The sequence below is a fragment of the Tigriopus californicus genome, chromosome 8 (genome assembly GCF_007210705.1).
Source record: "Tigriopus californicus strain San Diego chromosome 8, Tcal_SD_v2.1, whole genome shotgun sequence".
NCBI classification, from domain to species: Eukaryota; Metazoa; Arthropoda; class Copepoda; order Harpacticoida; family Harpacticidae; genus Tigriopus; species Tigriopus californicus.
In genome coordinates, this window is record NC_081447.1 from 11171278 (window position 1) to 11182750 (window position 11473).

At 43.2% G+C, this 11473-nt stretch overlaps 1 long non-coding RNA gene across 1 annotated transcript; it reads right to left on the minus strand.

The window, feature by feature from the left end:
- Positions 1-331: 331 nt before the first annotated feature.
- On the minus strand, positions 332-2747 carry LOC131885579 (uncharacterized). The gene is made up of 3 exons (XR_009373854.1): positions 2673-2747; positions 1680-1891; positions 332-1478 (listed from the first exon to the last, which is right to left on the minus strand). It is a non-coding gene; the product is annotated as an uncharacterized LOC131885579 (long non-coding RNA).
- Positions 2748-11473: the final 8726 nt, after the last annotated feature.

The window sequence follows — 11473 nt, forward strand, 5'->3', positions numbered from 1 at the left end:
TTGGCAAGTCAGGCCAAGGCTTGATACTAGAAGTGTAAGAAATTAGTAGTTTGTAAACATACATAGATTGACTCAACTTGGAAAAGGTTTGAGATATTCGAGTTGGAATAATGATTCCAAGATATGAAAACATTGATCACAAGGTACTTTATCAAAAGTGCTTTCAATCCAAAAGAACTTGGGTAATGATGTCTATCAAAGGCAAAGATGTCTCAACGTTCTAAATTTTCGCTTGGCCGTTTGCATTGTATACTTTTTAGATCTGAAATATATGTTGCATTTCGGCGGATTTCAAAGTACACTCTATAAATCAAGTAATGTTGGATTTTTTTTATCAATCTCTTTCAATACGAGCACAACATACAAAGAAGCATGGTTTTATGTAAATCGTGTCAGGTTTGACCCCAAGTGTGGCGATTCAGGCGATAAAATGAAGAAGGTCCCGCCCGCTGAGGGTTGAGGAGTTCAGAGTCTTGGCCAGGAATGGGTTGGCCGTTCTCTGAGGCGACAATTCGCCCGAGTGGCCATGCTCATCCACGGGTAATCATGATTAACATCCCCAGGAACGGACTCGAATCATCACCATCCTCGCCCAACGAGGCACACACGCACACACGAACGGGCAGACGGACAGACAGACATACGGACAGACAGACCAAGACGATGGCGATGATCTTGCTCAGCCATGTGTTTAGCTCGTTCGTCTTCGGGCTCTTCCCCGTTGTTGTCCACCACCAAGCCACAAACGAAGGAAACCAGCCAACAAGGAGGCTTCGAGGATCACTGCTGTCGTGAATCATCAACATAATTACATAATTATATATCTCAGAGACGGGCTTGTCGTGCTTGATCAGAGTTAGGACATGAGGGCTCCCATATAGCTACGAAGAGCTACACGGACTTACGTCTTGGCCGGGGCCATCATCATCGTCATCGTCGTCGTCGTCATCATCATCATCAAGCGTCGAACCAAACCAAGGAATCTTGTTGTCTTCCTTGTGGCTTCGATTGAACTGGAGTTCAAGAAACATGATGGAAAAGACTTCCTTTGGCCATGAGTCGTGGATAGAACCTGGGATGATGGGCACCAGGATCGGACGAGGGTTCATACAGCCCAAACCAGGGCAGGGAAACGAAAACATAGATAGACAGAGAGAGTGAGAGAGAGAGAGAGATGAGCGAGGTGAGAGAGTCGGTCTCATGAATAAGACCTGTCAATTCGCATTTCAGTTGGGATCCATCGCCTGACATGCAGGAAAGGCATTCACAATTTTAAATCTTTCCATCCATTTGAGGGGAAACCACCGTCTTTGACGAATTTATGAGAGAGTGGGGTAAGAATGATAATTCGTTCCCTAAGAAAATTCCCTTCCAACAGTGGACACGGTTCGAGTTTTGGGCGGGGACAAGGTCCGATCCAGCGGTTCCCGAAACCGGGTCTCGGCCGAAATGGTGGACTCGCCTCCAAAGCCAGCAATCTAGTGACCAATGGAGTTCAATCTAAGATTAATGGCATTAATGGATGAATTAGGATGCTGCCATCAAGAGAATTATGAAATATGGTCCAATTTGCTAAGCGCAACGTGCTCAATTTGAGCAAGACGCCGATCGGGATGATGGAAGAAGCGTTGGACAGAGAGACCGGGGTCCTAACTTGCTCCCCGGAATGTGCCTCGCACCTTACTTATTCCATGTCGAAGCCTCATATCTCTTGGCCATCCATATTTTAGACTCCGCCCTCTTCCACCCAGCCGGTGTTTCCATTCCCTGGCTGCTACATACAATTCAAGCTCACTTAGCTGGAGGCTTGGTCGTCTTGGTCGTCTTGGTTTGGTCCCCTCTTCAAGCAGTTCTAGGCCAAGCAGCAGCAGCAAAAACCACGGCAGCAGTTCTGGAAGTAGCTCGAGAGTAGATTCGACTACTTGGTTGGCTAGAGGTTGTCAATGATTAATATCTTTTTTCCTTCATGCCTGCTAAGCTCAATTGAGCGCGAAGCAATTTCGTTGGTTTCCCTTAGTGCGGTGAGACAATCATAAATAATCAATTGTGAAGTTTCATTAATTATAAGCCGGCCCTTTCGCTCTCGCTCACATGTCTCGGCTCCCTCGACGATCCCGGCGATTCCGGAGACTCTGGCAATTCCGGCGTGTCAAGTCGGCCGACAACATACAATATCAAATTCTGCAGCATGTTGTACATACACAGCAGTGCACTCACTCACTCATTGTACCCACAATGATATACGTTCAGTAGGCGGATGTTGATCAAACCCACACTCTAAATGATGTTGTTGATGATGATAATCATCATAATAGTAGTAGTGGAGGCAAGTTTGCTTGCGAATCTCATAACTACGTTTTATCACTTAAAATGTGAACCGACTCAAGTGCCTTCTCTGCAAGGACAATCAGCACAAGGAATTTGCTATTAATTATTTTGGCCTTTAAGCGGCCTAAGAAGTATTTCATTTCGACCACAACCTTTACTGTACTCTTAAATGCTTTTCTCTCCATATCCGCGTCTTCTAGAGGTCATGTTTACGGTCCCGTCAGAATCTGCTTTACTAGTATAAACAAGTACGAGTATGTCACCTGAGGTATCATGGTAAGCTCAGGTGCAATCCGTTCTGACGGTCCTCGTTTGTTTTACGGTCCAATCTCGGGTCAACTCACCGATGTGGCGGCGGCCCCTCGATCTCAACCTGGTTTCGTGATCAACTCCACTTTTTCCCCTTCTGATGTTTGTTTGTTATGATGTCAGAAAGTGACGGGATTTTTTTTTTGCAAAGCTTGCCCCCTTTGACAGCTGGATAACACCAACCACTCGGGACCTCTAAAAGGAATCACGCGAAAAAACGCCAGCCTCTCCAATTTTACCGTCAACCTCAAGTAGGTTCGCTTGGTCGTCCGTGTTTCCCAGTTCTTGGATCCCAACGTTCTACGGTATTTTGCGTCTTGTCGTGCAAATATTTCGTTGGACCACCCTGGATCTATTTGCTGACTCCAATGAGAGAACCAGACCTTGAGCTCAATTGGCTGATGGTCATGATGGAGAACTTGGTTCACATTCTCTAGTGCACCGTAATGGCGTAAAAAAAACTTTGTAATTTCATCCCAGATTGAAACCTGTCTGAGTGCATTTGGGGGATCTTCGCTGGCAATCTTTCACATTTTAAGAGCAGATTTTTTTTTTACCCGTTCAATCTAAAATGAAATCTATCGCCGTCCCGTCTCCTCCTTTGTGACCCTGTGAGTATGTGAGAGCCCGTGTGTAATACGTCGTACCTACCTGTGTGTGCCCAAGGATTAGGACCTCTTTTTGGAGAACATATTTGATGCTAATTTATAAAGTCTATGAGTTCGCTTGGTTGGTTGGTTGGTTGGTTGGTCGGATGGTTGGCAGTTGGCCCATAAAACTCGAGCTGAACTTCCCCTTGAAAAAAGAGATAGAGAGAACCCGAGGATGATCGGCTCCTTCTTTCTCCTTCTCTCTTTGCCTTGACGTTACCTCTAATTAGGGCGGTGCTTGATCGAGAGCCTCATGGATCGGTTCGGTGGCGACGGTGGTGATGGCAGTGGTGGTAGTAGCATAGTGGATGTTGTTCATTGCTCAGTCCAGACGATCTAAAAAATTGCCGTCATGGTGAGGAAAAAAGGTCTTTTGACCAAAACTCGCGATAAAAATCTTCATTCTTGAATCTTCATTCTTTCTCTCCTAAGTTCTAAATTGAGCAGCTTCCTTCATCTGTGACGGAGTCTCTTAGTGCTACCAAAGATTCTCACAGTCTCCGAAAGTCATACTAGTTATGCTTTATCATATTGTTTTTTTTTCTTCATAATCACTGCTAAAGTGAAGTCTGTCCGTCTTTGACAAATGAAAGATCCAAAACATTTATAATCACATCCCATTGGCTAGTTGGTAAACCTACCTTTGCGTTTTCCCCTAGGGCTGAGCTGCCAACTCATGTGCAAGAACTTTCGACTCGTGATCGGATGTAACTGTGGTCATTTCTCTTCATCATCATGATTGGCTCTTATAGATCTTCTCATCATTATGATTACAATAATAATCATAATGATGATGATGATGATGGCAGACATCACTCTACTGTTCACATTAAGTGTGTGTGTGTGTGTGTAAAATGTAAGTCATCCCCCCCCAGCTCAGCGGGGGATTCTCCCTCATCGTATCCCTCCAAGCTTGCAGTTTTGTACCTTTTGTAGCGCAGTAAAAAGCTCGGATGTGTTGTACGTTGTTATCATCAGTTCTCGTGCCGAAAATTTGCGGGTGCCTCAAAACAAGGATCTTATTAAATGAGAGTGGTACTTGACGAGATCTTCGCGGTGGTGACTCGAGGGCTGGGTCCACCACACCATAATACCTTGGCCAGGAGGACCACTCGATGGTAGAGGGCCATTTTGTCGAAAGTCGATTTTGTCGTGTCATCGCGACCTGATAAGGATCTCAAGCAATTTTGCGGCTTACTGACAATGTGAACAAAGATACGAGAACAGTAGCCCGGCCAAAGACGAGTCTCACTTCTTGTAATGGCGACGCTATCATCACTGATCTCTATCGGAACGAGAAATCTCACTCTGCCTCCTGTGTCTTTTTTTTAAAGTATGTTTTTATCCAGGAGAGAAGGCTCTTAGCGGCAACTTTTTAGATTCGCTGGATCTGCTACTTCCTGTTGGTCGTGAACTCTCTGAAAGACCTCCTCACACTGATAAGAACACACCCCACGGCCGATCCCAAACTCTACTCCAGATATTGCTTCATTTTTTCAACTGTCTTGAAACATAATCCATATGTTTCGCCAAAAAAAGCCACCAAATTCGGGCGTTAAATTCATGGTGTTCGGATCAATAGTATCTTTTATTTGCCAGTGGAAATGAATGAAAGGGGGGAGGGAGAGGAGGAGTAGGAGGTGTCCGTTGTAAACAAGTTTAACTCGTGTCGTCGTTGTCGTTGTTGTTGTCGCCGTCATGATCATGGTTGTCGTGGTGGTTCTCATCCTCCTGGTTTGCTCAGACAGACATCAGGCTGATGATTTGATGAGGAAGTGAGTGTCTCTGGCTGTCTCGGCGTTTCTTTCGGCTTTTTTGACCCGACCCGACTCGTGTTTTGGTGGCTCTAATTAGCATCCCGGCCGGCTCCTCAATTAAATGCTCATTAATTAGTGCAAAAATCACCTCCGAGCGCAGGATCCAGATGTTGTCAAGGATGCATTTCCAATGGTATTGAGAATTATAGAAGCTACCACCGGTACAATTGGAATAGCACATTATACACATCGGATATGTGATCCTGTAATTTTAGATTGGCTCCACTTTCCTCTGGACGAGGAATTCGCCGTTTTGACCGCATTCCTCTGCATGGACTCTTCGCTCTCCACAAGACAGGAGCGGGTTTTCTTAGAGGAATTAGCTCATCAAACACGGCGAATGTTGTGTTACATGGTCATTTACGAGGGTCAGGTCACCTCTAAAGTGAGGAGGGGTGGTTGGAGAACCGCCGAACCGCCGAGGGTTTAATGGTGTAAATTGGTCAAAGGACGCCGGACCGATGCCGACCCAACCATCCCCTGATCGCAAGCAACCATCGTCCCAGGTCCAAGCCATGACCGACCACCACTTTAGCGTCCCTTTTCTTGGAGGGATTCATTCCCCATTCTTGGGCAAGAATGAAGGAAGGGCACACGCTGGAAAGTGCTCGAATTCCTGCCTGATGGACCAACCCAACATTTTCTCCCGCGGAACACTAATCCGATTTGGGAAGGAGATCCATTTTCAGATTAGGCTTGCTTTTTCTAGAGTTCAATTCTGTCTTAAAGAAAAGGAGCAGATTAAACAGAACCGGAGATAACTTGTCAAAGTCTCGAAAAAAAGATCACCCGGCAATTTAGGAGCGACAACGTCTTCTTGAATTTGCGGGGATCTTTGGGTAAAGGCTCTCCTACTTTGCTGGTTGTTTAACACAATCTAACAGAAAGCATTCTATTCCGTATGAATGAAATGCCAAAGGTTATAAATAGATTATTTTCTGACATCCACGTTGAAACAATGCCGATGATGCGCGAGCCTGCAACTCCGAAATGGTTTCAACCTCAGATTCAACCCAATCTTTGACTTGTACGTAATACACACTAACCTCCAACATTTAGCCTGCATATCCATGTCAAAGCAGTTCAAATCCAGTCAATGACTCCAGAGTCCAACCAGATGTGTTTTTTTTTCTATAGTTTTCAAGCCGACTGATGATCACTGGTTACGGCGGGGGCACACAAGACGTCCGCTCGATCCGATGATGACGGGTTGGAGTCGGACCCCCGTCTGATTTATGGCCTTCTTGCTCTCTCTCTCTCACTATCTCGCTCTGCCTCTCTTTGCCTATTTCAGATTGGATTTGGCGGACAAATTTCGTTATCAAATTGTTCTTGAGAAAAGATCAAGAGGGAGAAAATGATTCAGCGGAATGGTTGTCATTTTGGTGTCTTTGTTGTTGTTGTCGTTGTTTGTCATCCATGTAGGATCATCACGAGCGACTAATTGAGTGCAAATGCTCATGGATTACAGAGGTAGTTTCCAAACTACGTTGCCGATCACATTCTAAACCCACAGGCATTGGCTACTAATCTAAGGGAAGCGGAGCAGGAAAAAAATGGTGATGTCTCGGTTGTGTTCCTTTTTTGTGAGAATTCACTCCGATATCGACTCACTCACCAGTTGGCCACAAGAACAAAGGCGACTAACTTTGTTTGCCATTCAGGTCGTTAGGTTGGAGTTGAATGCACTTTTCTTATCTTAAAGAGTTGCCAAACACATCAGCAACAACAACAACAATAACCATATTCAGTGGTGTAGGTGGTGGTGGCGGTGTTGGTGGGCAGTGCCTCGGTGGACCTAAAGATTTTAAAGCGCACCGCATACACCCAACACCCTGTAATTTTCTGCATTAACTTCACAGAGGCATAAAAATGTGATTTCTAGAAAAGTTAGAGCTTGTTTGGCGTGTAGCCTATGATTGTCCAAGACCAACATGATTGTTTGCACCTTTCGAGTAATGAATCAAAATGAGGGGTTGTTCCAGAGCACCAAATACCGATCACTCTGTCTACATACAGTAAGAACGAGCCCGAACATTAAGCCAAGCGCCAGGATTCCTCCGCCACTACAGCACTGTACGGAGTACACATACCATATACTAGACTACACGGTGCACACATACAGCATGGACTACACATGACAAAGTTGTCCAACGATTCAGATTACATACATCTGGCTTAATCCTAGTCTCTTTTGAGAAAGATTTGCTTTATTTTGATACTGTTTCGAGCTTGTCACCAGGATTGTGAGATTTCAGATTTCTTTTTAAGATCACTAAAGAATAAAGAATCCATGATCGGATGAAATTTGCTTTGCTGTTTTTTTAAGGAATGTGGATGTTTTTAAAGCAGCCGAAGCGACCTTACAAAATTCTGCAATCTCTTATCTATTTTGACAGACGTTTTTGTCCCCATTTTGTCTTAAAATGGTGCATTTGTAAACAGCCTTAAGCTATATACCACTGGTTGTTGTTTTTTGGCAATATTGATAATTCGATTTTCAGGATTTTTGATTAGAGTTACTTCCGGCACCGGAATTTGAACCCACGACACCTAGGGAGAAGATTCTTGCCTTGATCATGCTGCCTCTTAGACCGCTCGGTTACACCAACTCAAAATTTCAATTGCTAAAATCAAAATTCCATTTAACTTCAATTCATTACTGGGATTGTCTTCTCTGAAGCTCATCCAATGTCTCTAAGTTACCGGTTTTTTTTATAAGTATCAATGTTTTTACAAAAAATCTTTTAAATAGCTGACTGCTAGGGTTGGAGGCTGAAATAGCTTTTACAAGTTGATTTAAATGTTAACCCGAATTTATACCAAACATGTATTTTCCTGGAGCTTTATTCGAAACTGAATTTTCGAGGAAAAAAGGCAAAAATCATTTGCGGTTTTGAGGTCCTACAGAGTATTAAATGATAAGATGGAAATCGAACTCAAATTCCCAAATCCATTTTCTCCCTCCCCTTTTTTGAAATGTATGGAAATATGGAATGTAGTACAGTAAAGCTCAAATAGATCTGATTGACTAAGAAAGTAAAAAAAATGCACTTATCAAGGAAGGTTGTGAAATTGTGAAAAAATGCTATCACAATTTTACGAGGAATAGTTGAGCAATGGATAAAGCATTTGGATCCAAGGGAACGGGACCTGCAATTTGTTTCTCTTTTTGGAGCGACTAAAGCCCGGGTATTCTTTGAACTTTTCGATTTGAAATGGGTAACATAGACCCTTGCAGCTGCTTTAACCGCAACGATTATCGGCTAAAAAAGTTTGTGGTAGAGTGACTAATTTTGAGTGTTTTTATATCCACTTTATATACTGAGATATATAGGAGCCCTTATTTCAAACATCAGCTCTATTAAGCGAGTCAAACCGAAAGGAGAAAAGGTATACTAAATAAAAGTAATACATTCGTTAAATACCATATGATTGTAAAAAGTGAACGACTCATTTTGTTGACAAGGTCACTAGTTTTACGTCAGATTTTAAAATGTTTTACCAAAAATATCTCAAACCCATAACGATTCAAAATCGAACCATTCGCCCCATCTGCTCAGTATTTGCTGGAGACTGGCTCACAAAGCGTCCCCTAACGTGCAGAACTGAATGGGGCCTTGAAACGGGAATATCATACTTATTTATGCTATAAGAACACCATATGAAACTATTGATGAATTAGATCATGTCGCATGACTGATTGATGTACCCTCGGGTTATGCTAGCTGTCATTGCTGGTGAAAAAAAATTCATCAGCAACAAGCAAAAGATGGAATTTGTTCAAATTAGCCATTGCATTCTCTGGGCCATTCCATATTTAGTTGCTTATTCGAATTCAAAACAGATGGATGAGTCCTTTTTTTTTTAAATTTCGGTCTAAATACCATGCCTCACTTGGGCATACCTTCTATTTCGATCCAATTCGAGATTCTCTACGTTTTCAGCCTGAACATGCTTTCGTTGCTCTGATGGATTCGTCACACGATTCGTCTCTCTCGAATACATAGGTCGACTTGATCGGATTCTGGGCATCAATCCATCAATGTCCATTACAATTTGCATCTAAGGCCAATTCATCAATATGAACTGCAGAATGATATATCTAATATTTGGCTAAAAATGGGAGACCACCATAGTTAACACAAGTCATCACATTATGAATCAAGGAGCTTAATTGAACGTGGCGCCACTACACCTTTCTATGTACTACATCCAATATTCTTGAAAAAATGACACTCCCAAAGTCACGATTAAGTCGGCTTTTCGTGTACAGTTCATTGTTTAGCCGATAGACGTCGTTTCACAGCAATAAAGTAATCATTACAAATTATCCTGCGATTGGTTTCATGAATTGAGAACTTCTGAACTTTTGTTCGCGGTTCCGCCAACGAATCAAACCAACCTCTTCATTCGCCTCATTTGCTAAATCTTCAGGCCATAAATTCATAATCTTGATCAGCCCAACCACCACCAATGCACTTCCACTAAGTTGTCCAATGATTCATGACTTCTCAAGAAAAGCCTCTTCTTCCCTCGCACTTGGAATGACTTCCTTTGGTTTATTCTAGAGAGAGATCCTTTAGTAGAAGAGACAACGTCACCAAAGCTCTCATTTTTCCCATTTCTTCCTCCTGTCGAATCTCTGACACGATTCAAAAACAAATTGAGGTGAAGCTTCTCCGGTTGAGCCCATTGTATGCTTAGGGCATGGGTCGTTTCTCTTGGCGTTGGTGCTCTAGATGATAGCGATGGCATGAATCAGGGCAGTTATCGTTTGTCGTCCTCATCGTCCCAAATCTGGAATTCTACAGGCTGTACTTAAAGGCAAGCGAGGTCCCGTGGATGGAAAAAGAAGCTGGAAAATGGAGTTCACCGATTTGTATTGTCAGCCCGAGGCTGTGGAAGAATCCTCTGTTTTACGACTATGCTCTGCGGTTTTTCCACCAATGGGAAAGCTCGCCCAGCCACCACAATAAAAGAGCTTCGAAGCCACACACTCTCGACATTTATTAATGAGGGAATGAAATACGAAGATAACCATAATACAGGGTGAGTGAGTGAGGCTCTAGATACGCCACAAAGTAGTGTAATAATGGACATACCCACAGTGCATGATTCGGCATATCCAGCTCAAAAGTTGGGTTGAGGCGCATGAACTCTTGCTTACCGCTAACTAGGGGATTAGCTAACCCAGCATTAAATAGAGTCTTCATGATTGAAAAGAACGGAATCTGGTCGTAAAGACCAATAATGGCGCATGTAGTGGAGAGTGTTTTGAGCATGAGGTTGGTTGTTGTCCAACTGTCTGTCTGTCTGTCTGTCTGTGTGTATTTCATTCGATTCTTTGAGTGCGAAGCTTGTCTCGTTGCCGATGTACATGCGTCTTAACAGGCCATAATTTGACAATTTGCCTAATTCGCGAGTGCTTTGTTTTGCATATAATTTGCTGCTGGGCCCTCCCTCAAACATGGGTTTAAACGCCAATTCCGAAATACCTCATCCACGTACGTACGTACATTGCTCAAAAGCACAAGGTTTTCACGTTTAGTTCCCCTTGCATGAAGGAGGCCCCACCAATGCAAAGACGCTCAACCAACTGAAAGGAATGAGAAATGAGTGCATGATGAAACACAGTCAGTGGAACAACGTCCAGAATTGCCCACTTTGCTTCACTCATTACCTCCAAATATACAAATGTACTGTACGTACGTAGGTGTATGGGCGAATGATTGGTTGATTGACCAGGAAGGTCTGGCCAATTTCGACAGTGAAGATGGCAAAACACGCTCTATTAAGTGGGGCAATTGCTTCAATGTCGATGGATTCTATCGGGAACGCACCCTTGAATGAAATATTGAGCTTTCAAGAGAGCAAACGCAAGGATAGTCCGATTAATTTACATACAGACATAGATTTCTAGACGCTGGATGTCGGACGACCGACCACTCGGTTGGCTAAACAGTACAATAAACCGGTTTGTAATCAATTCCCAGGAGACCATCCATTGTACTGTTTTACCAGCCGAGTTGTCGGTCGTCCGACATCCAGTGTCTAGAAATCTATGATACAGAGTATTCAATGAATGTTGTTGATATGCGTGGAATTTGGAGCATAAAACGAAGAGTCCGGAACAACTTTTTTTCACGGGTCAATATTTTTAAAAACAGATGTAAGCAATAATGAAGTGAATTTTTTGGGGGTGGGGCAAATCCCTAACTTTCATATCACAAAAATGAGGTGGATGGGTGCCTCTTTTTAAGAGCCAAATTGCGCATATTTGCCTTCCAAAGTGAAATTCATTCACGATGGATCTTTCATTTTGCGGTTGTTATCATGCTCCTGGAATATGCGATTGTAAGAGCTAAT